The sequence below is a fragment of the Gavialis gangeticus genome, unplaced genomic scaffold (assembly GCF_001723915.1).
Source record: "Gavialis gangeticus isolate Ggan-Ray unplaced genomic scaffold, GavGan_comp1, whole genome shotgun sequence".
In the NCBI taxonomy this organism is placed as follows: domain Eukaryota; kingdom Metazoa; phylum Chordata; order Crocodylia; family Gavialidae; genus Gavialis; species Gavialis gangeticus.
The window spans coordinates 31,048,263-31,055,409 of record NW_017729030.1 but is presented as its reverse complement, the minus strand read 5'-3'; the positions used below and the strand labels follow the sequence as shown (position 1 = coordinate 31,055,409).

At 45.2% G+C, this 7,147-nt stretch overlaps 1 long non-coding RNA gene across 1 annotated transcript in view; it reads right to left on the bottom strand.

The window, feature by feature from the left end:
* Positions 1–4,651, bottom strand: part of LOC109300978 — a 12,843-nt gene extending 8,192 nt beyond the window's left edge. The window contains exon 1 of the long non-coding RNA XR_002098380.1: positions 4,642–4,651. This is a non-coding gene — a long non-coding RNA (uncharacterized LOC109300978). The remainder of the gene's footprint in view (positions 1–4,641) is intronic.
* Between the last annotated feature and the right edge of the window lie 2,496 nt (positions 4,652–7,147).

Here is a 7,147-nt window from a genome sequence, read left to right as displayed (position 1 = left end):
CCCCCCCCCCCCCCCAGCACTTGTCACCTGCCACACACCCCTATGGTCGCAAGCCACGCCCCCACATAGCCGGTCCCCATGCCCAGCAGCAGGGGGCACAGCCTGGCCCCCTTCCACTTTGGCCCCCACCTCCTCCTGTCTCTGTCGTAAGGCTCCAGGCTGCACATGTGCAGTTGGCCTGGAGTGTTACAGACAGACAGAAGTGGTAAGGCTTTTATTATATTAGAATTCCTCAAGCACTGTACTTTTAAAAGCAGCGGGAATTATTTTTTTTTTATCAAAGTCTCCCAATGCTGAGAGAGTAATGGAGTGCCTCAGTATTTTTAAATAGTAATCCTCACATCAATGTTTACGTGGTGCATTAATAAATAAAGCACAGCATGCAACATTTAAATTAGCTACTCAATTTTGCCACACACAAAACTAAATAAAACAACTGCCTTTGGAAAATGACTCAGATGCATGGGATTGCCATAAATCTATAACAACACGAAAGGAATGATGTTTTAGTTTAGTGGTCATGTAGACTTGTGTTTGACTGTTGTTTTTTTTAAATGCACATTTTACATTGTACCTACACTACAGTAAACTACCACAAGAAAAATACAGGCCGTACGGATAGCCTGGAGTACAAGTAAGAATACTATTAGTGATTCTTGCAATTAAAATAGAGCAGTAGGCCTACACAATACATCTCAATATTGTATCATTGCTGAAACATTAAACATGTGCTAAACTTCATATACTATAAATCTCTCCAAAGTGTGAAAAAATACAAACATAAAATCTAACGAGAATGTATTTTACCTTCTAAATGATTGAGCTTGTGATCCCTGTGAGGAGGGCCCTGGGCTGAGATTCTGGAGACCGTCTCCAGCTTGTCCTGGCCCCACAGCTGTGTGGACAGCTCTGGTTTGGGCCCCAGCGAAGGTGCCAGGCAGGACCTGCCAGCAGCTGCCTTCAGCTTCCCAGCTGCTGGGCAGCTCTGACCTAGGGGAAGGGCTCGCTGCGGTGAGGCCAGGCTCCATCTTTCCTGGAGAGCCAGGTCTTGGGATCAGAGCCGCGGAGAGGGTTCAGCTGAGGTTTGCACTGGGGCTGCAGGGGCCTGGCTCTGCCTCAAACAGGCCTCCTGGCAGTGCCCCAGAAGAAGAGCACCAGCTGGGAAAGGCACTTTCTCGCAGCCTAGAAGAAACTCCTGTGTGCTCCGGCTGGCTGGAAGGACCCCCTGGAGCAACATGGGGGCTGCCCATCCAGCAGAAGCTGGTCCCACTCTACCGTACCCACCCAGCATCAGCTCCCAGGACAAGGGTCCTGCTCACCTCCCATAGTGTTAACGATTTTTCCCAGGGGGCCCCTGATTGGTAGGGGCCCATGGGACCCAGGCCCTGTGGGTCCATTAATCCGCCCCTGGTAGTAGGGAATAGTCTATTGTCCCTTTGCAGACTCAGTGTCACTGGGCTCCATGTCTCATTTGCACTGTGTGTACATGGACTCCCAATTTACTCCATTGTAAAGGAGAGAAAAAACATCCCATAAAAATACAAACAAACTTAATAATGCTTTATAAAAGCTGCAAATTTGAAAGGAAAAAAAAAACCCACACAAACTCCTGTTGATTTGCTGTCAAACGTTTAACTTCACCCTAACCTTATTTCTGCTTGAATATTCATTCAAGATACTCTCCAGGAACAGCATCTACTATTATATTTTTCTTATGACGCATATATTACTGACTGCTTAGACCTAAGACTGTGTATGTAGATAATAGCACCGATTTTACAGCCAACAATGTTATCAGCAGGCACTAATGCTTTCTAGAGAGTTCTATCAATATATCTTGAGTCTAAATTGTGTTGCTCCTACTCTCTTTTCCCACACATGCTCTTTAGTAGGTACTCCCGTTTACTCCCATTTACTGGGACAGTGATCAAGGGGCTGCTGGTTTGCCCATGAGCTGTCAATGAGACAGTTTAGTCATCCATGTAGGGGGCTTGACTAAGTGAGCTGGAAGTTTCTTTCAACCATACGATTTTGATTCTTTTATATCAGTGCAAGCCTGCAGGTGGACATCTACTCCACATACAAATGAATGGATTTGCTTGAATTAAAATGAGTTATTTTGTTGACATCTTGCCTTGAACAAGCCCCAGAATTACAAACTGGGTGCATCAACATGAGACATTTACTGCACAGTTGACTAATTAGCTGTACAGTAAACATCTCAGCGTCTACACTTGCACCTTATTGGGCTGTAGTAAACCAATTTACTCCACAACAAAAATAGTACTTGTAAAAACAAGTACTATCCTGCTGCGAATTAAAAAAAAAAAAAGAGCAGTAGTGCTGAAGGGGCTAGCTGGGAAACCAGGGTGCTTCAGTTAAAGGACTGCTTGCTGGCTAGCCCTGTGCTGATGCTGCCTCATACCCCAGCCAGTCCCTCTGCAAGACACTGAGCCAAGGGGAGCCGACTTGGGCTGGCAGGCTGACCCCCAGGACTCCCTGCCAACTGGGGCTGCTTTGACCCAGCTCCGTGCACTGCACATGAATAAACTCCAGAGTTAATTGCTCCCAGGCACACTTCAAACAGTGCAGACAGGAGCAATAAACTCCAAAGCAATAAGCTTCAGAGTTTATTCATGCACAGTAATAGTACACATAGACCTTCTCAGAAAATTGTTTCATGGCTTCCTCCACAGCTGCAGCCATAAGATACAACAGAGGGCACCTTGCACCTACCTCATTAAACACCATTCCTGGAACATACCATAAGCTATACCCCAAAAATCAAAACAGCGAGAACTAACATGTCTTACTGATTCCATCACAGTCTTAATCATGCTTCTGTTATTATCTGGTAGATTTATATTCTTCTTGGAGTCTTCTCTGTGGATCATTGGCTCTAAGCATTCCAAAAACCATGAATTGACCAGGAGGCTGGAGGGGGGGAAATCATGCAGTACATTTCAAAATCTTGTTAATTTTAAAATAATGCGGTGTGAATGTCCATTGTTCATCTTCTGATTTGATCCTTTAAGGTGCACTAAAATCCAAGTGTTTTTAAAAATGACTCTAGTAGTTATGGAGCAAATGAACCAAAACACAACATGACTCCAGGAGTGACAGCTTTAGGAGGGGGGAAAACACACACACATTTACCTACTCCCCCTGCCCAAATTATCACTAATCCATGATAAAATTACCTAAATTCATCATCATCATCCTTAACTGAAAAAAAAGAACTAGCTTAAGCAAGCAACTAAAAAAAGATCCCTCCATGGTTCTTCATATTTGCAAATTAATCCCAGCTGAGTGCCCCTCTCCTTTCTCTTTTAATAGCAAACTCATTCCTGACCCCTTGAGGGTGTCCCTTTACTTGTGCTTTTCAGGCCTTATGTTATGAGGCAAGGATTATCTCTTTTCTATGTTTATGCCATGCCTAGTGGGATGGCACCTAAACCCTACTGCCCTTTCAAATTCACTGCAGGTCTTTGTAAGGGCAGGCTGTAGGCAGTCTAATCTAATGGTTAGGCCACTGAGGGAAGGCACGGGGAGGCAAATTACCAGGTCCAGAGGGAAATCTAGTGACAGAGCCCAAAACAATCTGTCCAGGGCCCAGGAATGAGATGCCAAGTTACCAGGTCCAAGGGACAATCCATAAGGGACAAGCAAAAAATCCAAGGACAGAGCCAAACTAGAGTCAGGAACCCATACCAAAACAGACCAGAGTCAGAACTCTTGACTGACCCAAAATTTGGGTACCACAGCTGGAACTAAATGGATAGGCAGCACTCCAGCAGCCAACCAAGAAGTCAGCCAGTTAATTAGCTGGGTAGAGTTTGTCAGCCAGAGTCAAGGCAGGTGTAGTTGCCTAGGAAATTATCCCAGGCTGGACAGTCTGCTAGGGTCCCTGACAGTCTTTCAGAGAGCTGTTGCTACCTTTGCACACTTTGGCTAGGGACAGAAGTTACACATAAACCAGCTTAAGTGATCAGAAACTGCTTTAAACCTGCAACAGAACAGAAGCTCAATGCACACAAGCCAATTTCAAAATGGCTGAAACTAGTTTAAAATAAACCCGGTTGAATGTAGTATCAGACTTAACTGATTTAGATCAAACTGGTTTATGAAACTTCTGTCCCAGACCCCTTCCTTGTTTAAGTTAAATCAGAGTCCCCTAGCATTCCCAGCATGCTTTCCAGCCCTGGGATGGGTTGTGCTGTCTGCTTCAGAGAGCAGAGCTGGCCCCACCCCTCTTTTCCCTCAAACTTATTGCTGACTGCAACTGTGGACTACAAATCCCAGAGGCACCTGGAAGCAGGAAGAGGAAGTAATGAGCAGCCCTGTCGAGTCCTGCTGTTGTAATTCTGGACTGCAAATATCAGAGACCTCAGGGGCAGCAGAAAGAAGTGAACATGCAACCAGACAGTTGTGCTCTAGCACCCCTGAGCTGCTGGCCTGAGCCACTGCAGGCATGTGGCTGCATTTCCTGAATCAAAGATAAATGTCCATTTACTTCAGTTTCAATTTAATCTATGCATCTTAGACTAACCTGCAAAGATTGAATTGATTCAGCCTCAGACTTTTTGACTGTCTGTACTTAGCAGATGTGACAATTACACATAGAGAGTCAGCCAATTCAACTCTAAAAAAGTCAGCGCTCTGTTCTGTAAAGTATCTAACACACTTCCAGGTATGGCTGAGATGATAAAAATACAAAGCTATATTCTGCTCATTTTGCCTTGAACAACAGTTTATTCCATAAAAAATTTCCTTTATCCCCAATGCCCATGTCCCCAAGAGCAGGAGCATGCGGTTGCTATGGGGAAAAAGCAGTGGCACAAATTTGTGTCGCTGCTTTTTGTCCTGGCGCATGCTCCAGCACATGGGTTAGGGTGGGGAAAAGTGCTCCCGGTGGGGTAGGGAAGGCTGGAACCAGCACCTGGGCTGGCTCCAGCAGCCTTACCTGAGGTCCTGGGGGCCTCCCAGGGCTCCAGTGATGGCTGCCAGCCAGGCTTTGCATGCCCAGATCACTAGATGGTGGCTCTGGCCAGCCAGGCTCCAGTTTCAGCCAGCTCACACTGCTGCCACATGCACTGCCCTGCTTTTTTCTGATACTGGTATTTCCTGGTATCTAAATTTGGCTCCATACTGCAAATATGTCTTTGAGGTGTCATAAAATGCATGTGTACCCTCGTGTGGATGCGGCCAATGGGACAATTTAAGTATTCAGGCATTATTCAATGTGAAGGTGTCAGAATCTGGTCCATCCCGAAGATGAATCAAGCAAAGATTTCATGGAAACAAACTGACCATCCTGCAAGGTACAGTGTCCCTGAAGCAAGTAAGGAAAAGGGTGCTTAGTACCGTATGCAACTAGATCCCAAAAAGAGCCCAGCCCAGCACAAAATGTATTCCAGATATTATCATCATTAAAAATGAGTGCAGCAACTAGAAAAAATTAAGTGGTAGCATCATATATTGTATCCAGTGAGACATTACAGTACCTAGATTTAGAAAAAAAAAAGTTATACTGCAGGCTGTGGAAAAAACAGTGTGTTCAACTCTGTTTGATGGGACTGGGTGAATCAGCAAATTTGAATTTTGTTCCTTTGTGGTTGGGATACATCTGTAAATTCATTCCATTTCTAGGAAAAGCCTAGTTTGCCAACTTCTTGATACAAATACAAGTTCCTTTTTCCCTGAAAATGTAAGTTTTCAAAGCTTAGTATTAAAAAAAAGTCTACCATAGGTGGACATACACACCACTGACCTACTGCATTCAAAGGAAAAACTGGATGAGCATTTGGAAGTTGACTAGGAAAGCAAATGCAGTGTTGCCAACCCCACTGTGTCAAAAATCATGAGACAAACTCTTAAAAATCAAGAGGTTTTGAATGTAAATTATGAGATGCTATTTTTAAGTATGTGCGTGTGTGGAGGGGGGTTATTTGTGAAGGTGTGAGGGGTTGGGGGTCTGGGGGGGAGTTGGAACCCGGGGAGGTGGGGTCCCTGCACACCCTGGGCTACTGTGGGTCCAGAGTGAGGGGCAGCAGCAGGCCTGAGGGGATCTGTGGCTTAGGATTGGGGTGCGCGCACGCGCACGCGCGCACACACACACACACACACACACACACACACACACACGTTAATTTGACTTCGAAATCAGGAGTCTCGTGAGTTTTTCATGAGAGCTGGCATTACTGGGAGTGGTTCCTGCAGAGTGACAGCATCTGACCACAAGAGGAAGTCAGCTAAGACAAACTCAGGGAGAACTTATAGTGTCATTCTCTGCATCAGCCAGTCAGTCCAGCCGGCAGAGCCAGAAATGCCTTTCCTCCCCTCAGATAGTATCTCAAGACTCCTGGAAGATCACTTAGGCTAGGAACAGATGTCACATTTGTGCTGGGACCAGCTGTGCCTGTGTTTGTCCTGGAACAGAAGAGTCATGGGATTGCCATGTACACACATTGCTCTCCCATTCAGGGTTTAGTGAGTGGCTGAATGAACTGTCATTTTTCTGCCATTAATCCAATGATGCAGGACAACCATTCAGACATGCTTCATAATGTGTTAGCACCTCTTATCCTCTGAACCTCTTTAGGGTTTGTCCTGGGACAATAGACACAGACATCTGAACAACTGCACTTCATCTTGGGAGAAAATGGTTTCTGCTGGGACAAAATGACGTCTGTTCATAGCCGTAGAGCCCCTATTAGTCCTCTATGTGCATTGACCTGCTGCATAGAGGTCTTCTGCAATCTCCCTGAATCATAAAGGGGTTTCTGCTCCAGTTTCCAATACATTAATACAAGGGGATGATAAATCTGTGTCCAAGTTTCTCAAGAACTGCCTGCATAGACTGCAGCTAAGTTTGTCTTATTGTATCCATCTAATCAAAAAGTACCTATATATAGAGCTAGCATTTGACTGGTGTTGCTGCTGTCTGTAGCTGCAGCATTGGGAACTTTTTAGGTGTTGTCTGGCACTGGTAAAGCTTCTACTCTTGGCTTGTGAGCTTGTAATAAAGAGTCATTTGTGAGGGGGCATCACAGCTTTCCTAGAGATCAGCATGACTGGAAAGAACTGCACAGTTACAATGTTGGGTTCATGTTCCTCACTCAATTAGCTGCAGCCCCAAAGTTTGGTG